At 30.2% G+C, this 24798-nt stretch overlaps 1 non-coding gene across 1 annotated transcript; it reads left to right on the top strand.

Moving 5' to 3' along the window:
• Positions 1–3215: 3215 nt before the first annotated feature.
• On the top strand, positions 3216–3289 carry TRNAI-AAU (transfer RNA isoleucine (anticodon AAU)). The gene has a single exon. It is a non-coding gene; the product is annotated as a tRNA-Ile (tRNA).
• The last annotated feature ends 21509 nt before the right edge of the window (positions 3290–24798 follow it).

Below are 24798 nucleotides of genomic sequence, written 5' to 3'. Positions count from 1 at the left end.
GTATAAACATACTTATGAACCTCAAAAGTTTGACTGTACTAAGCTAAAAGGTTGAGAAGACATGAACACATTTAGGTTGACTATAAGGTGTTTAGTGAACTTGTGATTCAAATGGTTAGAGCCTGGAGAGGCTGAAGAAGAATACTCAAAGGCTGAATATGCAATATATTAATAATTGTATGCTATTGTAGAAATAATAGATTAAGTCCCCGACTTTACTTATGCAAAATATCTCTGTAAAGGGAGGACTAGATATAGCAACTGTTTGTAACTGTATTTGCTAGTGTGTAGATTAAGTTACAAGGCAAATATTTATATTAACGACTATCTATTTTAAGGTAACATAAATTACGAGTAAGTTAGAGATAATTATCTAACTATTTTTAACAAAGAGAATATTGTCACTTACGGTTCGAGTCAAAGCATTAAAAGACAAAGGATATAAAAGTAGGATATGACCCTCTAAAGGAAATGAACGCTACAAAGCTATTCTTTTGTAAAAAAAAAAAGATCCATACTAATCTCTAACTCTAAGACTTAGATTTATAGTGACTATAAAGAATCTATTGAAGTTGTGTATCACTCTGATGAACACGCTTTCGATGCGCATCTGATGAATCCGTTAATACAAGCTTGCTTTGATAATCCTACATTTGTTGATTCTGGTATGACAGTTGATCTCTTAGTCAACATAAGATGTCAACACTTTGGTAAAGTCTACGCTCAAAAAAAAAAGTTTTCTATCTTGCATGTAAAGTAATGAGTTTTGAGTTTGATTGATGGAAAAGGAAACTATTGTAAACCTTGATTTTTTTTTTTCAATAGACCTAGAAATGGGTTGCTCATGACATACATGACCATTTTCTTGAGAAAAATTTATATATTATCATGTCTTAAATTTTGCATCCATGAAGGTTTGATTATTTGAAAGCAAATCTAGAAAGTGCAAGTACAAACTGACAGGCTAGAAAGGACACTACTGTTGTACTTTCAAACGGACCTGCACACGTGATTCAAGGCATGGGATCACTTCAGAAAATTGTCTAGATTCGAACATAAGTCAACTCATCTCAAGACAAATTCGAAGATCGTTCTTGGTTCACAAGAACATTCTTGCTTTATGGCTGATCTTATCCATTCACTTACTTATGACAACTGAACTATTTCCAACGACCAAATGAGATGTCATAAGCTCTCTTGAAGCCTATAAATAAAGCCTCACGATGAAGAACAAATCAGAGCTCAAAGTGTCAAGCAAAATATCACCCGTTCAATCATACTCGAATCTTATTGAGCTTCCCAAGCATTCTGTTATGTTCTTAGTGTGATATTAGAATTAGTACTCAATGAGGTCTAAAATCTAGATTCTATTCTCAAACACAGTTGAGCATACTCAAATTATAACAATCTCAAAAATCATTACCTTGTAACTTAAGGTTATATTATTGACGTAGCTTGAGTAATTTGTAAAAATCCTTTTATGATTTAAAAGATAGCTTGTAAAATCCTTTCTGAAATAGTGTAAGGTAACCTTTGGAAATCCTTTCTAGGTAGAAAGATAGAACTTTGTAATAGATCAAGATTGATATGTGAAAGCTGTGTGAAAACTAAGAACGTTCTTGCTTTGAGAACTTAGTAGAAAATCTCACAATTGTGAGGACTGGACGTAACCCGTGTTGGGTGAACCAGGATATATCCTTGTGTTATCTCTCTTTTCTTATATCTATTTACTTTTTGTCTTATAATCAATTTTTATATTGACAAGTTAATATTGTTGTTTTCTTTCCACTAACCAATAACGTTCTTCGTTTGTAACCAAGATCAATCTTGAGTTCAACATTTTAGTTTTTAACATGAACTTTAAAAAAATGGGCAATTATAATTCAAACCCCCTTCCTTATAATTGACATTGTTACCTCAAAAAATTTTATACTAGTTCACAACAAACTAGTGTTACCTCTAGTCCTCCCCTTACAGAGATATTATGTCACAGTATAGTCAATGGCTTAATTTACTATTTTCATAAATAAATGTACAAATATTCTTTATTCTGTCTCTTTAGGATTTGAGTATTTTTTTATAGCCTCTCCAGGATGTCGTTTTGAGAACCTTTCTTCAACATTCTGGCATCATGTCCTTGAGATTCATAAGTGTCGTTGTACCTTTTTCAAGTAACTCTTTGAGGGTTATGTCACTATCGGGTTTATTTACATTGGTTCTAGTTTGTGTCAGAATTGACACAATGTTTGTTGTTAGGATTCTAACTCTCATTGAGATGATGTTACAAAATAAATCTTATATCAGTGCAAGTGTGTGAAAATACTTTAAGTGATTGACATCAACTTTAATAACTCTCTACGAAAGGATAATTCACTCATTCTTTGGTTTGATGTATTCTTGGCTTTTTCATATTTTCTTCTTTTATGTGTTCTCTTATGCATTCTCTTTCTCTCACAATAAAGCACTAAAGAGTTCTTCTTAAATACAGAGAAGAAATGTATGTTGAGAATGTTACCGTTGGATATTATTAATCTTTATTCAAAGCATATTAGTATTTAATGAGTACCCATATTTATCTCCGTATTTTGGTATCAACCATTCAAGACTTTTAAACACATAGCATATTTAGAAAGTTCATTAGAGGATGTGAAGTTGCTTTGTCTTTTACAGAGTTAACTTTTTCAGCGTGTTGAATTTTTTCAAATGATACATAAAAGTTCAGAGTTATACGACCAGACTCTTGATATGATTATCCGAGACACAGACAATCAACTAAAGCTTGCGACAACAAAAACGTGTGTCACCAAACTTACACTGTAGCTGAAGTGAAGTTTTAGTTTCTTTTGTCTTCGCCTAGTCATCAGAGGATAGACCATATAATGCTACGCATGCTTTGGTGCGCTAGTTTCCACAATATATCTATTGTTTATTATATCTTGCTCTATTAGAAGATTTCTAACATGCTTGTAATATAAGCTACTTTGAAATGGATACTTATGGATATAACTTTTGCTTTTAATCTGCACACATAACATGTATCGTTAAGAGATAATTGTTTCTTATTTGTTTATATTTGTTAGCATCAAAATATTAACAAAAGGATTGTAGTTTAAAATACTTTTTGCCCTAACACTCATCTATAATCAAATGATTAACAGATTGTTAAATCTAGCTTTAAGTATATAAATAATGTTTAAAATAAAAAAAAGCATCAAGGCCCATTAGCTCAGTTGGTTAGAGTGTCGTGCTAATAACGCGAAGGTCGCAGGTTCGAGACCTGCATGGGCCAGTTATGTTTATTTTTGCAATGATCAGTTTAGGAGTAGTCGGATTATTAGTTCATAAATTCATATTGTTGTAATTTATTTTATGTAAATTGACAAAACATATTGTTTTACTTATTTGAATTGGTGTTTTATAAAATACTGAATATTTTGCGAAAATAATAATTTTTTTTAAGCAATACATTATTGCTGTTAAAAAAAAAATGTTACAGAATATTTGTCTATAACACCTTTCTTTTGGTCGGTCTTCATAACAGTGAGTAATTAAATTTTCTTTCTATTTTTTTTCTCCCCTGGAATTTTTGTTTTTTTGTTAATGTAGTTTTTACTTCTTAGCCTAAAAAAATTTCATTACTTTCCCATGGTTCTTTCCAATGACCAAGAGACACCATCAAGGTATATATTTTCGAGGCTTATGCTAGCTATGTTGGTCTTCTATATGCTTTCTTTGTTTGATTTTATGTTTTCCTCATATTTATATTGTATGAAAAATTGTTCATATATACATGTATAGTCATCATAAAATATTAGGAGATTTTGAGAATCAAGATGGTCTAGAAAAAATAACATATAATTATTTTGATGATAACAAAATATATTAGAGAATAATTTATTCACTAATGTATACTCCATTGTGCACGTGATGTTAGAACTTTGTTTGTTTGGAGCGGAATGATCCTTATCTATATTTTAAGGATAACAAAAATATACGTGAGCACAATTTATATTTTAATGTATTTGTCTAAGTGTGTAGATTCTAATCCAAGTTGTGAAAATATTCATTTAGGAAAAAGACTTTATTCGCTATGCAGTGCACTTTCAAGAATTTGATCAATGCGTCTCTTTCTGACTTTGATCTATTAGTGCAAAAAAAAAAATATTTGGCTACAAATCTCTAGTTGATACTTCGATGATAACCAAACAAACTAATAAGAACAATTATCCCTTAACTATATTTGTTAGTGTGTAGATTAAGTTTGAAGGAAAAGATTTATATTATTGACTATCTATTTTAAGGTCACATAAATTAGAGATAATAATCTAAGTATTTCTAACAGAAAATATTATCATCCAATAAATAAGTTTTTATGTTTATTAATAGACCTTGTCATAATAAGGAGCATTGCAACAAACATATAATAATCTATGGTTTGAGTCAAAGCATTAAAATGCAAAGGATATAGAAGTCATGGTTTTACCCTGTAAAGGAAATTAATGCTACAATGCTATTCACATTTAACATAAGATCCATATCAACGCACCTATTGCAGCCATGTCTGACTCTGATGATTGTGCTCTCAACGCACCTATGATAAATCCATTAATACAATCTCGCTATGATAAATCTACATTTGTTGATTCTCGTAAGTTAGTTGATCTTCTGGTCAACATATCAAGTCAACACTCTGATAAGAAGTCTAGTCTCCAACATCGTTTAACATCCTAATGGACTTATCCTCTAACTGAAGAAGTGCATGTCATTATCTAATAGTGAATTTTTTTGAGATTTGTCTTCTTAATTAAACATGATCTGAATTAACTATGAAGATATATATGAATATGACTTAAAGACTGATTTTTCTTAAACGTTGATTTAAAATCTTCAACGGTAACATTCTCATTTGATGTGTTTCTCAATATTTAAGTAAAAACCAATCAATCAATCAAAGAGTTGAGAGAGTGGAAAAAGAAAATATGTTAAGAAGAATGTTGAAGAATCAAGGAAAAATCATATTTGATTCTCTTTTATTTGATATTGTTTTATTTATTTTTATTTGATGATTATGTCATTATTAGTCATTATTATTATTGTAATTTTGTTTTACCTATATAAACAACTTAAGACTGTAATAATAAAATATGAAAGTATTTTTCCTTTTACTTTCTTCAAAGAAATTGTGTAAAAGCCTAGAACACATCAAGAAAAGAATGAATGAGAAATCTTATATATAGAGAGCTATTAGAATTGATGTAAATCAATCAATATTTTTTATTCACTTGAACAAATATAGGATTTCAAACATCACATTCTCTCAATGAGAATTAGAATTCTGGAAACAGACTTTGTTTTAATGCAGACCCAAGCTGGAACTGATGTAAACCAGCTTGATAGTGGCAACAATCCTTCACCCATAACTGGTATCTAAAGAGGTATAAAAATACTTATGAACCTCAAAAAGTTTGACTGTACTAAGTTAGAACGTTGAGAAAAATTGAAGACAGACAGATTGACTATAAGGTGTTCAATGAACTTGTGATTCTAATTGTGAGATCCTTGAGACGATAAAGAAAAATACTCAAAGCTTAAATAGCCAATATTAGTAATACTTATGTTCTATCTTTGAATAGTAGATTAAGTTCTCGACTGTATTGAGGTAAAATATATCTGTAAAAGGAGGACTAGATGTAGCAAAAGTGTGTAACTGTATTTGCTAGTGCATAGATTAAGTTAGAAAGAAAATATTTATATTAATGGCTATCTCTTTTAAGGTTGCATAATATTCTAATTGTTTCTAACAAAGAGAATATTATCACCTAATAAAAAAGTAATTATGTTTACTAATACAACAAGTAATTATGTTTACTAATAGAACAAGTCGTAATAAGGAGCATTGCAACAAACATATAATAATTCACGGTTCAAGTCAAATCATATAAGACAAACGATAACAAATCAAAGTCTAACCCTCTAAATGAAATGGACATCATAATGATATCTGCCTCTGACAAAAAATCCATATTGATCATGTAACTCTAAGACCTAAATTGACAGTGACTCTAACGAATATGTTGAAGTTGTGTCTGACTCTAATGAGCACGCTCTCAATGCGCGTCTAATAAATCCTTTAATACAAGTTAGCTCTAAAATAATCCTATGTCTGTTGATTCTGGTAAGTTAGGGTTTGTCACAAAAGTTTTTGTTTCAAAAAGGACTTGGACATATACCTAAATTAATTTTTGATTTCAACCACGTTACAAATTTTGTTTCGATTAATTTAGGCTAAAAGGTTTCACTGATGGAATTTTATAGAATTACTGGCTTCGAACTTGAAGATGAGGTTTCTTGCAAAACGTTTGTATTTAAGTTAGGTAGTTTTAGAAATGGTTTAATAATTTTTCAAGCACTAAAACCTGTTCTTTCATAATTATTTTCAAAGGTATGTATAGTGAAAATGTTGTTGAATGACATGTCTAACGGTATTGTTTTATTTCAATTAGCCTCAACTGATTTCATGTCCGTGTTAGGAAAAAGCTAAGGTTAACTTCGCACTAAATATGTAAGTTTGAATATTATATATAATTAAGGAATATTTTAAAAATAAGTATTTAAAGGTGATAATGGATAGATGATTTGTTTAATATTTTTAGCAATGTGTGATTAAATATATTATCATAATTATTATAACTTACTAATACTTAATAAATTATGCTTAAGATCTTTAACAAACAAGACATCTTTAATGGAAGGGGAAGTATCATTACCAAATGTACTTTGACAATTGATCTAGCCTTTTTGCTTTCCTCCAAAAGTCATCGTGCCTTATTTGCTCAATGTTAGTTCTTAGAACATATACTTTTCTCCAGTCATGTGTCGCAAGCATCCACTATCCATGTACCATGATTGCTGTTTTAACTTGATTGTTGAGGACATCTCAATTTCTTCATCTGCTGATTCACTTAAAAAGTTAGAAATCTGTGTTTGATCAAGAGGCAAAGTTGACATGAGTCATTAGAGCTAAATCTGCTTACTCATCATCATCAGAAGATTCATCATAATCATCCCATGTAGCCATCAAATTGTTCTTCTTGGATCTGGAATCTTTCCTCATATGTTTCCATTTCTCTAGATTTTGACATTCTAACTTGATATGTCCAAGTTCATTGCATCCATAGAAGATGATGCTTTTCTTGTTAGATTTATCATTCTTTCCTCTTCTAGATTGCTTGGAATATCTTTGGTGAAATTCTTCTTTTTGGATATGAAATTCAGTTCCTCTTCCTTTGAGTCTCCATTATGATCTTCTGAATCATCATCCTATGATATTGTTGTTGCCTTCAGAACTTTCTTCTGCTTGAATTTTAAAGCCAATGGTGGTTGATTCTTCTTGGGCTCATCCTCTACAAGTTCAATATCATGTGATCTGAGTCATTCTTCCAACTTAAGAGTATTGAGATCATTTTCTTCCTGAATGGAAGTGATCTTAGGTCTCCACTTATTTGACAGTCTTCTTAGTATCTTCTTCCCATGATCAACAATAGTATAACTCTTCTCAAGTATCTTTAATCGTGAGACTAGAGCCTAAACTCTAGAAAATATTGTTTCAATGTCTTCATTTTCTTTCGTATTAAACAACTCATTCTTTTTTACTAGGAGATTGGCCTTTGCTTCTTGAACTTGCTTTCTTCCTTCATAGGTCAGAATCAGACTATCATAAATACTATTTGATATCTCCTTATTGGTGCACTTGTCAAACTCCTTGAAAGTGATTGCATTTATCATGAATGTTTTAGGCTTATGATGCATCTTGTACATCTTTTTTTGATCAACGTCCATCTCTTTCCTTGGAATATCAATGCCATCAATATTCTTTGGAGCAATATAATTATCTTCCACCAAGTCCCAAAGTTCGGGATCTTGTGAAATAAAGGAACTTCTAAGTTTGTCCTTCCAATACTCAAAATATTCTCCATCAAACAAAGGTGGTATATTGATGTATCCTCCAACAGCTTCTTCACTGAATCTAGGCATGTTGAACCCTTGGGTCTTTCCACAAACATTCTAAGGTGGTCAGCCCTGAGACAGAGCTCTGATGTCAATTGAAGGGGAAAAAACAAGAAGGGGGATTGAATTGTATTTCATTAAGTTGATAACTTTTTCATTATTTGATTAAATTGGTCCAGACTTCATGATTTACTTGGAGTTGAAACAATAAAAAAACTAAGGAGTGCATGAATAAAGCGACACAAGTAATTTACCCTTGTTCACTACTAACTTGGCTACATCTAGTCATTTCACTCATAAGGGTTTAATCCACTAATTCAACAAATTGAATTACAAAGCACCCGACCCTCCACGCCAGTCTTCTCAAACAACATAACAACCCTAGACTTTTGAGGAACACACACACCTTGACTCTACCAGCCAAGTATTCTCCACACAATCTGAAAATCCCAAATTGTTGAAGGCAACCAACACCACTATTAAGTTTTAATACAAAGGTTTGAAACATGAGTAGTTGCTTCTAACAAGCTGATTATAACAATGACTATCACACTCTAAAAAAACATAAAATATTTCTCATTCGAACTAATGTTTCTCTCTTTGAAATGTAACATGAATTTGAAATTTTGAGCTTGAGTTCTTCTACTCTTTTTTGATTTTTTGATGATATTCTTCGGCCTTGATTATCTATTTATAGATAACATTAGGGCTTCAATTTAGTCCTTGTGTAATTTTGAATTGTATCTTCATTCCTAGCTTAGTCAACAATGATCTTATCCAAAAGTAATTCTGAAAAAGATGCTTTTTGATAATATTTTCTTTAGCCAATTCTTTAGTTCTGATTCCAATTTGTGCAGTTCTTCTAGATTGATTATGTTCGTATTTTGCTAAGATTTATTTCGCAAATTCAATAGATGAAACTTCATTCGTATTTCTTGCTTTGAGATGGGAGGAAACATAGTGTTGGACCGGTTCTTGAACTTTCACCAGTTGGAATATGACTAATTCCAATTAAGTATTTTGTCCTTTGTTAAAATCTGAATCATATCTTTGCAAATAATAAATGTATCTTCTTGTAAATAATTATTGGTCATATCTTCTTGTAAATAATTAATATTTTTTTGTAGATAAATCTTGATCGAATCTTCTTGTAAATAATTCATATCTTCTTGTGATAAATCTTGATCAAATCTTTTTGTAAATAATTCATATCTTCTTATTGATAAATCTTGATCAAAATCTTCTTTTAAATAATTTATATCTTTTGTTGATAAGATGTTGATTATATCTTCTTCAAATCTTCACCATATCATCTTTTCAATGTGATCAAATATTTTCTTCAATTATAAATCTGAATCAAATCATATTTTAGATTGTCTTCAAAAATTTGAATCTTTTTTCATACTCTGTGAATTCCAATATATTGTTCTCATAAAATACTTTTGTTAACATCAAAAGTCTAAGTATAAAACCAACTTGGTTCCAACAATTTCTACATCTCATATGATACTTAACTTTAGGACATAGTCAAAGATGGCTTTGATGCTCCAAAAGACGCTGCTAGTGTTGAAATATCTAGAAAGGATCTCAACACCGATCAAAAGAAATAGTACAAGATGCATCATAAAGCAAGAACTTTAATGATGAATGATATCACCTTCAAAGAGTTTGAAAAATGCAACAACATATACTATCTTTGTGCTCTAGTTCTCAACTATGAAGGAATCAAACATGTGTATGAAGTTAAAGCAAACAAGCTTGTCAGGAAGTATGACCTTTTCCATATGGAAGAAGATGAAGACATTGGGAAAATAATTTTTAGATTCGAAATTCCTGTCTATAGATTGAAGGTTATCCAAAAAACAATCACTACCCCTGATCACGATAAAAAGATCCTTAGAAGCCTTCCTAGCAAGTGGAGACCAATGGTAATAGCAATCCAAGAATCTAAAGATCTAAACAAACTTTCTCTATAAGAACAGATGAGTTCACTTAGATCTCATGAGATTGAACTAGTTGAAGATGAGACGAAAAAGAACACAAAGTCCTTGGCTCTCACTTTCACATGATAGAAGGAAAACCCCATGGGCTTACAAGCCACTAAAGATTTAGAGGAAAGTGAATCAGATGATCAGAGTGAAGACTCAGATGATGAAGAGTTCTCTTTCATCTTAAGGAATATTCATCGCATGTGGAACAATATAAAGAATTTCTTTTCCAAAAGATATTTCAGAAGATCCAAAAACAGCAGAAAAAAGGTGAAAAATTAGACAAGAAAAGAATCATCTACTATGAATGTAAAGAACCAGAACAATTCAAATCAAAAGATCCTAAACTTGAGAAGGGAAGCTCCGTAGTAAAAGTATTCAAGGCAAAGAAAAAAGTCTTATGGCTATATATGATGACTTTGATGAATCACCTGATGAAGATGAAGAGCATGCAAATATGGCTCTTGTAACACTCCAACCATTACCGTTACCGACTGTGCTACTCACGACCTTCTCGCCCCCTATCCACCTAGTGGAAATAGCGAGTTTCCACCTAGTGGAAATAGCGAGTTTTTGCCTTCCGTGAGATTCGAGCCTGGTACCTGGAGATAAGTACCGCCTCCACACAGTCCCACTACCAATGAAGCCTTTTTTTATATAACACCTCAACCATTATCGTTACCGGTAGTGTTACCTCACGACCTTCTCGCCCCCTATCCACCCATGAAAATAGCGAGTTTTTGCCTTCCATGGGATTCAACCATGGTACTTGGGAGATAAGCACTGCCTCTACACAGTCCCACTACCAATTGAGCTAGTAGCTCAATTGGTAATGGGATTGTGTGGAGGCGGTACTTATCTCTTAGATATCGGGCTCGAATCCCACGGAAGGAAAAAACTCGCTATTTCCACTAGATGGATAGGGGGTGAGAAGGTCGTGAGGTAGCATCGCCGATAGTGGTAATGGTCGGGATGTTACAGCTCTTATGGAAGATACACATTTTGACCCTGGGTCTAAAAATGATTATGTTGATGAAGAAATTGAGGTATTATCTGACTTATCTTGTATTGAAGTTAGAGTTATGTTAAATGAGTTTCTATACAAGAACCATAATGTTTCTTCAAAAATGAAAACTCTTAGAAAAAGATTTTAACAATCTAAAAAGAGAAAATCTAACTCTGAAAGAAAATGTTAGAAAAACCTCAAAGTAATTCTTGCAAATGGCATAGACAAAAGTAAACAAGCTTTTATGGTCTATGGTGTTAGCAAAAATAATAAACATGGAAAAAAGCAGAGATAACTTCTAAAACTAAGGTTAACTTGATACTTCTTGTGCATATTGCTTAAAAAGGGCCACAATAAAAGAACTTGTCCCATGCAAAAAACATGGAAAGACAAGGCACTTTTCAAAACTAACAAATTAGGACCCAACCAAATATGAGTACCTAAGGATAAAACAATCTATCTTGCATATATATTTACCAATAAAGTTAAAACACCTGTAATGGTACTTGGATAGTGGATACCAATGACACATGACGGGAGAAAAGTCTATGTTCCAAGATATGACCCTCAAGAAGGGAGGATTTGTAGGTGATTAGAAGGGTAAGATCATTAGGCATGGCACATTAGGTAACTGTTCTTTTTATCACTATTAAAAATTTTGTACTGCTAAATGGACTAATGCATAACCTACTGAGCATAAGTTAATTAAGCGACAATGAATATGATGTTGTCTTCAATCAAAAGTCGTATAAGGCTATAAGTCAAACTGATGAATCCGTACTATTTACTGGCCAAAGGAAAACCAATATTTGCAAAATAAACTTAACTTATTTGGAAAAAGAAGAAGTAAAGAGTCTTATATCTGTGAATGAAAAAGCAATGATTTAACACAAAAGACTAGGACATGTCAATTTGAGGTTAATCTCAAAGTTGAAAAGACTTGATCTAGTTAGAGGCTTGCCAAATCTTAAATATGAATCATATGTTCTTTGTGAGGCATGTCAAAAAGGGAAACAAACAAAATCATATTTTTCCATTAAAAATGTTTCCACTTCTAGACTACTATAATTTTTACATCTTGATTTATTTGCCTCTATAAAGACTACCTATATTGGTGGTAAAAAGTATGGACTTGTTATTGTCGATGATTATTCTAGATGGACACGGGTAAAGTTCCTTAAACACAATGACGAGTCACATAAAATTTTCACTACCTTATGCAAACAAGTGCAAAATGAAAAATATTTTTGTATTGCAACAATTCGTAGTGATCATAGGGTGAATTTGAAAATAAGTTTGTTGAATTTTTTTGAAAATAGAATGGAATTGTACATAAATTTTCCTCTCCTATAATTCATCAACAAAACAATGTTGTAGAAATAAAAAAATAGATCTCTTTAGGAAATGGCACACACCATATTTCACGAAATGAATGTTGTCAAACACTTTTTGGTAGAAGTAGTAAACACTGTATGTTATATTCAGAATAAAATCTATATGAGACCTAGTCTTAAAAAGACCCCTTAAAAAGACCCCTTATGTTAAAAAGACCTAGTCTTTCCCAACATTTGAAACTTTAGTTAATTTGGTTGCATAACTATATTCTGAATACCAAATAGAATCTTACCAAACTTGAATCACGATCTCAAAATTGCACCTTTTGAGATACTCTTAAAGGTCTAAAGCCTATAAAGTTACAATAAAGAAACATTGATTGTTAAGGAATCAATTCATGACAAATTTGATGACACAAATCTTGACCATAAAAAGTCAATACTAGATGTAGATTTTGCAGATCTACATATATTAGAGGAACCATCAAAACCAGCCTTCAATGAATTAGAAGATATACCTAACAACTCTAGGAAAAGTAGTGATGAACCTCCAACAATTCAAGATCACTTGGAATCCAAACCTGGTTGGAAATACAAATCTTCAAATCCAAACTCTCTAATCATAGGAAGTGAAGATGATCATATGAAGACCAGATTCGCATTTAAATAAACACTTATGTTTGGTCTACTATCTGAAATTGAACCAACAACTATAGATGAAGATCTATTAGATGATGGATGGATAATGGTTATGCATGGAGAGTTGAATCATTTTAAAGAAACGACATATGGGATATTGTACCCAATCCTGAAGGGAAAAAGTCAATTGAAACCAAGCGGATTTTCAGAAACAAACTTAATGAAAAATGTGAAGGGATTAGAAGCAAGGTTAGACTTGTAGCTCAAGGATACCGTTAGCAGGAAGGTATTGATTAAACTAAAACTTGCGCCCCTATAGCAAGTTTACTGACTATCAGAATTTTACTTTCATATACAGTATTTAATCAAATTATTTTATATCAAATGTATGTTAAAAGTGCTTTCTTAAATGGTTACATAAATAAAAAAGTATATGTCAAACAATCTCATGGCTTTGAAGATAATGAATTTTCAGACTATGCTTTCAAATTAAACAAATCTATGTTTGGTTTGAAACAAGCTCCTAGAGTTTGGTAAGATAGACTAAGCAATTTTTTTTTTAAGAATAATTTGGAAGTGGCTCGGTTGACACTACTTTGTTTAGGAAATCATCTAAGAATGACCTTCTCATAGTCCAATTTATGTTGATGATATCATTTTTTGTTCTTCTAGACACAAGCTCTACCAAAAGTTTTCTAAATTAATGCATAATGAATTTGAGATAAGCATGATGGGAGAACTAAATTTTTTTCTTCGAATCAAAATTCATCAAAGCCCAAATGGTGTACTCATTCATCAAACCAAATACACAAAATAAATTCTTAAGAAATTTAAAATGGATTAATGGAAGCCTATATCTACATCTATGCATCCAATACGTTCTCTTTATAAGAATGATTCATGTAAAATGATAGATCAGAAGGTATACAGACGAATGATTGGTTCTTTCTTCTCCGCTAGATTTCAGTATGGCCCTAAAGAATCCCTCTTAACAGTTGTTAAGTGGATATTTAGATATCTGAAAGGTATTACTAATATTGGTATGTGTTATAAGCCATCCTTTGAGTACAAGTTAGTATCTTTTTATGATGCTAGACACAAACTAAAAAGAAAAAACACAAGTGGAAACTATTTATTTCTTGGTGAAAATCTAATCTCCTGGTCAAGCAAAAGACAAGGGACTATTACTCTATCAATAATATAAGCAAAATATATCTCAGCAGCAGGCTATAGCACTCATCATTTGTGGATGAAGTATCAACTAGAAGACAATAAAGTCCAATACAATAACATTCTTATCTTCTGTGATAATACTACAACTATATGTTTAACCAAAAATCGTATTTTACACTTAATGGCAAAACATATAGAGATTAAACAACATTTTATAAGAGATTATGTCAAGAAGGATATTTTAGACAATAAATTTGTTGACATTGATCATCAGTGGGCCGACATTTTCACAAAAACCCTTGCTGAGAACATATTCAATTTTATAAAGAAAAATATAAACATTTTGTTTATAAAAGAATGATGTTGAAGCCTATATACTGTTGTCTCGGGTAAAACTGAGTAAATGGTTAAATGTATATATGCTCTACCTCTAATGAAGTTAAATTTACTTGTGCCTCTGATCAATCTAAATTCAATTAATTTTAATATGAAAAGTTTTGGTGTAATTTGGGCATAGTCAGTGAAACTCTGACAAATGCTGTTTACACGTTTTAATAAAACCCACTCACAATTAATTTACTTGTGTTTACACATGCGCGTTAGTTGGTTATAGAAACTCAAACCTTTTTATAAAATCCATTCACCACTCCTGATCACTCACGTACCTCACATTTTTCCACACTTTTTCTCTTGCTCTCTTTCAAACCTTGAAATTTCTCAGAAAATCAATCTAAATCTCTCATGCTTCAAATAGCTTCAAGTTCATTCTCGAACCCTACTCTTAGAAAAGTCTCCTATGTTTTTCCCATGCAATGTGTTACGCCTTGGATTTTTATCCCAAACATTACTTAAAAATATTTATTTCTCATAAAATTTACAACAACTTTTTTTTTGTTTTAAGTAAGAATATCTAAACTACTATTCATTTAAATAATTAGTAACAATCATTTTTGTTTCATATTATCATGAAAATGTTTATTCAGAAGCTAAAACAAAGTAAAATCAATTATTCTTAATAGAATGAAAACAACTTCCATATTTCTAGTGCTTTTAAAAAGTTGGTGACGAAAGATTAAAAATAAACTTAAAAATATCGCAACAAATCTATTATTACAAAATATTCTTGAAATCCAATTTTTACCTCACGTACGCCGTACATCAATACTCATCAACTATTCTTGAATCTTGTTGAATTCATTAGTACGTGAAGTGTTATTGTAAAGGTCGTTTTTTTTTTTCTTCATCAAACAAAAGCTAAACATATGGAAAATAATACAAAACAGATAAATGTAAAAACTGCCAATTTAAAAGAAAAACGTTAAATTATATAACAAAAATATATGCACTTATGCATACTGCATGCTTCTAAGACTATATGATCAAGATACTAAACCTACAACTAAGGCGACTTCTACATAGAAAAATTCTCCATTCCAATCGGAAAAATAACTTGCCACTAAGGCAACTTCTACAAAGATGCATATGCCATGACATGATGATATACTATAAAAAATGAATATTCTCACACAACCCACTAAGATAATATCATATTCATTCAAAAAGTTTTTTTTGAATCATCATTTTATTCACAGATCACTAAGATCATATACCATATATCTTTATCATGAGAATCATATATTAATTGATAAATAATCATAAAAACTATAACTTTCAGCACATACACATAAATATCAAAACTTAATTTCCCACTCATCATAAAACTTAAAACTCAAACACATGTCACACAAGAATTAAAAACACAAGAAATGGGGTTTAAATTATATTGTCTGATATAAAAAGAACTTTTTTGTGTGGCTATACTAAAGTAAGAAAGCAGAGCAAGTAGAAGAAAATAGAGCAGAGAGACACAACGATTTATCCTGGTTCACCTCCACCACGGTAACTAGTTCCAGTCCCTTCAACCTAAAGGATTTAATCCACTAGTTCACCACAAAAATTAGACTTACACTTGAACACCTAATAGTCACACTAATTATGTTCAATCTTCTCAACCTTCTAGCTTAGCATAATCAAGTTGATGAAGAAGACAATCACTACTAGGTTAGGTTAAAGCAAGATAATTCAGAATTAGACGATCAAACGCTTGGTGGGATTATCAGAGGTAGAGGAACATACACTTGTTGAATTCATTAGAGGTAGACGATACAAAACACATGTCGAATTCATCACATGCAATATAACTACAACATTACTTGCATTTCTAGAGGCAACTTACACAATTTTGCTTGCGCGTCAGACTTAGAGAAATAGAGCAAGGCGAAGTCATGTTGCATCTTTGTGTCCGTTCAAGTATTTAAGGATACAATAAGAAACTATTAATCACACACTTGATCTCTAACCTGTGCACTTAATCGAAATGTTAGTGCATTAAATTATTCCCACAAACGATTTTGTTATCACCAAAATAAGTGAGGGGCATATTTATTCAAATCAACTTGGTTCCAACACATACCAATCATAAAAATGTAAACTTTAACATATATAATACAAAAAAATCGAACCTCATTTTATATACACCATAAAAATTAAAACTTTAACATATAAAACATGAAAATTCAAACTCCAACTCCAGCTCATATACATCGTAAAAGTTAAAATATATCACATAAAAATTTAAACTTTATTTCATATTCATCATCAATCTAAAACATTATCACACATAACATAAAATTCATACTTTACTTCATAAAAATCATATATTACATATCAAACTCAACAAAAAAATTAGGGTTTTATTATTTTAATCTATTAATCTATATTTATTCATTTTAAATGACAAGCAACCACAAATTTTTATTTATGCCTCTAAAAGTACATAAGTCACACCCTTTTGCCCCGTGTTTGATCCTTCCCAATTTGTAAAGAATGAAGACTTTGATCGGCTGGAAGCTAAGACTGGGGCGTTCATGAAAATTACAACCAAGAATCAAGAGAACAGTCAAATTATTCTAAGTATAATCTTAGCTAGGCTGACCAACCCAAATTTGTAGTTCCTTGTATTCTTTTTATTTGTCTATGTGTATTTCTGTACATGTATTTCTTTTCCTCTATGAAAATTGCATGTTATTTATTTATTTATTTTTTTTAATTTCAATTACTAACACTTATCAACTATCTTTTCAAAATAGCTCTCATCATTGATACATTTAAACATGCATGTATTAAGAGGGAGCCTTGTTGTGGGATTCTAGTTTTTTTTTATTCCTTTAAAATTAAAAATTGTTTACAAAAATAGATGTTTGTCATCATCAAAAAGGGGAGATTGTTAGAACCAAGTTGGTTTGAAGAACTATTACTTGTTTTGATGATAACAAAATTATTTTGTGGGAACAACTTAAAGCACGAATGTTTTGTTTAAGTGTGCAGTTCCTAATTCATGTATTTTATATGACTTTGAGATGCATCATTTGATGTTTGATCTAAGTTAAAGGAACACCAAGAGTCCACTCTGATTTATGTATTTTATGTTTGGTGAATGCGCTCTAAAACGTGCATCTGGTCACTCTATCTAATACAAGTAATGCTCTGATTGCTTTGCCTCTGATGCATACAACCAACATCAAATTTTTTGCCTCAGATAATCTCGTTTAGCATTTGATCGTCTTCCTCTATTTAAAAATAAAACCATCAATAACAGTAGTAACGTAAGCATGAGACTTTTTGGTAGTACCAGTGAACCAGATGGCCGCGGCAATGGAATCTTAAATTCATTATTTGTCTAAAGGACTATGGGACATGCTCGGATTATGATATCCTTTACACTTTCAATTTTCATATCAAGATACGTAGAATCAGTTACAAAGACTATTTTTGGACAAGCTTTAATGGTGAATTAATCTCTTAATGATTTGATACAAAAGATCATGATTCATGTTGATTTCTTGCAATAAGGACAATGACTAGAAAACCCTAATGACCTCTATAAAAGGACGTGTAACCCTTATAGGACAATAATAGAGCAATGTACCACAAAATAGTCGTTGTGCTTTTTTGTTTATCTAAGAAACAATTTTATGATAATACAACTTCGTAAAAACCCTCTTGGGAAAGTTATTCATAAACCGTTAAACCTTTCGTTTTTGTAACCTAGCCCAGTAGTTACTGCATTCTTCATCATATTGACTGTACTAAGCTAAAAGGTTGAGAAAACTTGAAAACAGTCAGTTGATGAATTAGTGGATTAAAACCTTCAAATTGAAGGGACTAGATGTACCCACTGTATTGTTGGTGAACTAGGATAAATTGGTTGTATTGTTCTATGTCTTTATTTATTTGTTCTGTTTTCATCACTTTGTTTTCATCTTGTTAAAACGATTTTTCTATGCAATTAGGGATTAAAATTCTTATAAAGCGCATGGGTCAAGCCCATTAAACTGCTTTATTATTCATTTTATTTATTTACTAATATTTTTTCTAACTCATTTTATTCACTTACAATTAAAATATTATCTCTAAAATATTTATACTAAAATATTATCACTATTGAAGAATAATTAAGATAATAATAAAATAACCAATATAATATAAAAATATAATAATATTTATTAAATCATAACAAATATGTATAAAATAAGCACATCATGACAAACACATATATAAAGAAAATTAAATATAATATTATTAATATTTCGAAATCAATATTTTACAAAATAGAATAATTAAAGTAATCAATCTTGTAAAAATATATATTAGTAATATCTAAAACCCTCATCATACTCATAATTATTACCAATATTATTAAAATATTATTTTCAAAATACTTAAAATAAAATACTACCAACTTAAGAGCATAACCAAAATGATAAAATGAATAAATATAACATCAACACTTTATATTAATTACTAAATCAAAATAAACATGTATAAAATCACCATGTCATAACAAGTATACAAAAAATATGGGAAGTCAATCACAATATTAATAATATCTCAAGATAATTATTTTAAACAATAAATAACTAAAATACCAAATAATTAGAAATTATACAAATATAACTATGCATACATTTATCATTAAGTCAAATGCGCATGAAAATACTACCACAAATATTTAATGCCCATCTACAGATAAAATTGTCTAAAAATCTTTTTTATAATACTTACAATTAAGTACTATTATTTTTGAAAAAATAAATAGAATGTAAAATATAATATTTGTAACTTATATTAATAATTAAATTAAATATGTATAAAATTACCACATTGGCAAGTACACATATAAATTTTTTTTATCAACATATATTCTAAAACACTTTTAATATCAAATTAATTCATTAAAATTCTATCTAATTACTAAAATAATTTATTATAAAATTTAAGATGTTACATTGATATCACATTCTTTGATGATTCCAACGTGGTATAAAACAAATATTTTTTGAAAAAGAAATGAAGTGCAAAATGGAACAAATGAATAACTTTTGAAATTCACGCTAGTTATAGTACAATTAGTGCAAATGTATAAATCATGGGCATAAAAGAGTTGTGCAAGAATTTCCTACTACGGTAAAAAAATCGAAAGAAATCAACAAATTTTGTGATCTCTCCTTATTTGTGTTAAAATTAACTTTGTGAAAATTGTCTCGAGTTTCTAACCAAAAATCTTTTAAAAGAAAAGTTTTAAATCTAAAAATACAATTCAAATTTCCTTTTCTTCTTTTTCTTTCAACCTTCACATGACATTACAAAAGACATAAATCATGGTTCGTGAGATCTTCGTATCTCATTTCTCGTGAACACCAAAGTTAAAAACACGCACATCTTGTAGTTACCTACTTTTGGGAAAAAGAGATTTATTAGTCTGGTGGAATATTGCGTCGTTTACTAAATACCATCAAAAGGAACATTTTCGATACATCAAAGAAGATTTAAGCTACAAAAATAAAGGTTTTAGCTAATCTTAAATTTAATCCAACGTGTTTACTATGTTGTAATATTCTTTTTGAATTTTGAAAAACTGTTTTTAAAATAATTTTTAGTTACCAAAGATATTATTAGGTTGAGTCGCAAATTAGATTTCTTTTTTTTAAACGTTTCGTGGCACTGTCTAAAATTGTGCAAGACAGACTATCAACCACAATGTCTCCAAGATAAAACAGCTCAATTAAAACTATATCAGTATTCTACTTTACCGTAGAAAACCGTTCTAGATTTACACCCTTAATATGGCTATAATAGTGACCCTAAAAATATGGTACTTAGGTCCCCTAATAAATCAACATGGATACGACACAAAAACTGCTCTAAAACCGAAAGGATAGTGGTATTAGGACCACTCAAAAATCGAAAAGACTACGACATAAAAATCGCACTAAACTCTAAAACAGAAAGGACAATGGTATTAGGACCACCCAAAAAAATTGAAGGGACATAAAGAAAGCGAAGAAATGGCTAAGAAATACATTGAGCGGAAGGGGAAGAAGAGAGAATGTTGAAAATTGCATCTAACTTTTGTATACTTTTCACAAGAGATTGACACTCTTTATATAGTGATGGAAGCAATCTTACATATGTAAACAATCGAATGTGGAATTTTAGTATTTATGAAGTTGAAAACTACTAAATGTATGAAAGTTATCCAATGTGGGGCTTTAACAGTTTTTATATTCACATACTACCATACTCTCTATGTTCCAATAATTCTCCACTTGAATTAAAAAGATTTTTCTAAAGTAGTATCAAACGTCTCTATAAAAATATGCATAAACAGAGGTTTTTCCGACTTGAACCTTTTCATAGTAAATAAGATTCGGATTCAACAATAGTGACTTGTATTCTTGAACTTTATCTTTGACATCAAACCCACACACAATCTTTTCATTGGGTGTATTATCAAAAGCTCGTGCATTAATGACCCTACACGTTTATCCCCGTATAGTGAACACTCTAGGAATTATGCCTCCAAATACAATAAGAAGCGGTTCCACTTCCACATTCACATAGACGAGTCTATCAAGAGTACTTCAGTAGTTAGGTACTCCACTCCACATAAATCATATATCTCATTAAGAGTTTATATTACCCTATCCTTTCATTGCTTCAAGAATCATGTTCATCTAATTTATTATATCATGTTCATCTCATATCACTTCACAATTTGTTATTATCGATTGAAACTAATTCTTTGGATCTTCAGTCTTTTAGATTGTGTTACCATCGTGAGTGACTCATTGATCTAAAGAAAATAGTCTCATCCATTTGGATATGTTTATAAATTTCTCTCTAGCTAATCATTTCGTCAAATGATCTGCTAAGTTTTCATCAGTGCATACATGATCCACTTTAACATCTCCTTTAGAACGTAACTTTTAATTGTGATGTGCTTACAACATATCTGACGTCTTTTACCTTTGTAATAACGATTCTCAATATTGGCATTGGTTTTTCCCATAAAGGGATCTCAGCTAGCAAACATCTCAACCATCTCACTTATTTACTAGAAGCAGCTAATGTTATCATTCTAGGTTTAGTAGTGGACATAGCCAATATCGTATGTTTCTTTGATTTCCAAGATACAGCTCCACTAGTTTTGTTAAATATATAGTCACTGGTTGCTTTGGAGTCATCCGATAAAGTGTTCCAATCATCATCACTAATTGTAGGAAATTTTTGATGATGTAATATGAGACTCATGGTCCTCTAAACATATCTCATGACTCTCTCGATAGTGTGTCAATGTTCCATATACTAGTGAAATTTTATCTTTTTAAGTCGGTTAAAATGTACATTTTAGGTTGGTTTCGTGTTCGGCTTAACAACAAACAACAAAATATGTTTTTTTAACAGTTTTCTTGAACCAACTTAACAGAACTTCATGTTCTTAATTCAGTTCAGCTTACGCGACTTAAGCATCATAAATTTAGTTCAACAAATCATGTTTTAAGTCGGATCTTTTGAATAACAAACTTAATAGATAATCTTTTAAGTCAATTCTTTTGAATAACTAACTTAATAGATAGAGTTAATTTTTTTTATAATAAATTTCTCATTTTGTTTTACTGCTCATACTCCATGCATACATACAATATTTCGTACTAAATTTCAAATCAGAGTTTTGTACAGGCAACCACAACTTTACATGATCATCTAATAACCAAAATATACAGTACCTGAAGTTCAAACAAAATATAAGTACAAAGAAAATGTCTCTCATTTTTTACCACTCTTTACAAGACGGGAATATCATACGATTAACACATGAAATTCCAAGGTCGGGTTCTACTATAAAATCAAATGATTTAGATGTCCATTCAAACAATTACAAAATTACAATGTAGCCATATTCAATACACACATATTCAAGCATTTTCATTTTATTCAATTAATTCCTATATCAAATTCATACAGTGTTGTTGAATTTCTTTAATTTAATTTCGATGAAATGATCTCGAGTTATCAAATATCTGAACACAACTAATACCAGCTAAATCATAATTTTTTTATCATACGAATATAAAAAAACACAATCAATGACAACTTGTAAAAAATATTACGTACTTGCGTCCATGAATCGACAATGTTGATTGTTACAATGTTCAAAATATGTAATATGACATAATAGTCACCTTCATAATTTGAAACTTGTCTATGATTCTAAAATTGAATATCATAAAAAAATGTTAAATACATAAATTGTTATAATATTATAAATGAAGTTATTCATTTGTAAACAACTTACTATGAGAAAACCTCATGTTATCTTCAATTTAATTCTTAAACCTAGCAATTTGTAATAACCTTCAAAAGCTTTAAAATATAAAATACATTTTTTAAAATTGGGTTGTAAAACATATCACAATACTTACCAAAAATAAATAAATTAAATACATACAAATCAACAACGTGGCATATTTTTTTTATCTGACTTCCTTCCAAATGAACATAGAAAGACTACGTTAAGCTCCTTAGGATCAATAATAAGCAATTATCAATAAGGACTTCTTATAGGGCAACAAACAATTAAATGTGTTATATTCAATTTTCTCTATTATAAGTGATAACTATAATAGACAAATACTTTATTAGATAATGTGCTAGGTAAAAAGTTCTTTGAATGTGGGCTTGAGAATTAGTTAGATCATTTTCACTTTGGATGAAACTTGGATCAATAAATCCATACACTTTAATTTTTTCCCAAGTCAATATAAATTAATATAGATACCTAAGAGATGAAACTTAATTTTCATTATAAATGAAATTCATAATTTAGAAAAATTTACAAATAAAACATACTTATGTTAGCCAAACATATAAAATGTTGATGCATATCTCTTCTTTACCCATACACAACTCCATAATATATCTCCTTCCACCATGTTCCAACTTAACTTCTAAAGGCCTTGACATATTCATTGTCATTATCATCAATTGTTCATCAGAATTTAGTTGAAAGTTTTGCCTTTTCGATCATCTTTCTTTAATACCTCAATAGCCTAAACCATAAAAATAATATATATCCAATATATTTAAAATGACTCAAGTAAATAAGTACATAAAGACATGTGTGATGAATAACTTATTGGAAACAAGTTGCAAGATTTTTTTTTTACCATTGTTGGGGGTTTGACTAACTGTTGTCACCTCATCAGTGGACATAAGTACTTGAACATTTGCATTTAGCACCTTGGTAACTACAACCGTCACCATATCATTATTTAGAATTTGATTATGTATAGTGGGCCCCAACTTATCCACATCAGCATATGCCACAATATGAGTATGCCTATCAATATACAATTCACAATGTTTTGGGATATCATCCTTTTCATCTAGCATAGGTGGCATACCAGAACAACTACCTTTTGTGCTTGCATGTAAAGTTGTATTTGGAGTGAAAACTGGGAAATTATTGTTTTGTTGAGAGAAAGTCATAGATGATTTATCTTGCACCACTTGCTCTCTAATCACCTTAGTAAGTAAATTTCCTTGAGGGTACTTATTAAAATACTGAATCATTTGTGTCTTCTTTATTTTCTCCTATTGTAAATAACAAACCCTTTAAAGATAGTACTAAAAAAATTAGATCGAGCAACCAAATCATATATACAACTAAACTGAAAGGAAGGATCCTCTCAGGTCTTAATGAACGCTTTCCATATTTCCTCATCAATAAAAGGATATACATCAATGGGAAATTTGTGACTCAGGTCCCAATTATTTAAATATCTCTTTGTTAGTGTTGTTTTAAATGCCCTCCAACTCTCACCCATATATTGAAAACATTTATTTTTAATAAATTATCTATTAGGAACATTTTATGTTTCCTACATTACACAACAAATAGAATAGTTAGTGTATAAAATACTATAGTTAAGTATAATAGTAATAAAAATAATTAAAATTACATCGATTGTTGCACAAATTTTTTTCTTCACGTATTCATGTACTTCATCCCATTCATTGGGCAAAATACTGACTTTGAATAAATAATCTATCACCCATGTGTCTCTGTTTAAAAAGTATATAATTATGGTCAGTAACAATTCAAAATATTGAATAAATAACACGACACTATAGATAAACTATCATATAAGGATGATACTATTGTAAGTAAAAATTATAAACAAAGCAAAATTTGTTTATATAAAACTATGATATTGTACCATTTTATTTTCTAAAATTTTCATGTTTG

The sequence above is a fragment of the Cicer arietinum genome, chromosome 5, assembly GCF_000331145.2.
Source record: "Cicer arietinum cultivar CDC Frontier isolate Library 1 chromosome 5, Cicar.CDCFrontier_v2.0, whole genome shotgun sequence".
NCBI classification, from domain to species: Eukaryota; Viridiplantae; Streptophyta; class Magnoliopsida; order Fabales; family Fabaceae; genus Cicer; species Cicer arietinum.
The sequence above is the reverse complement of the archived record's forward strand: the minus strand, read 5'-3'. Positions and strand labels throughout refer to the sequence as shown.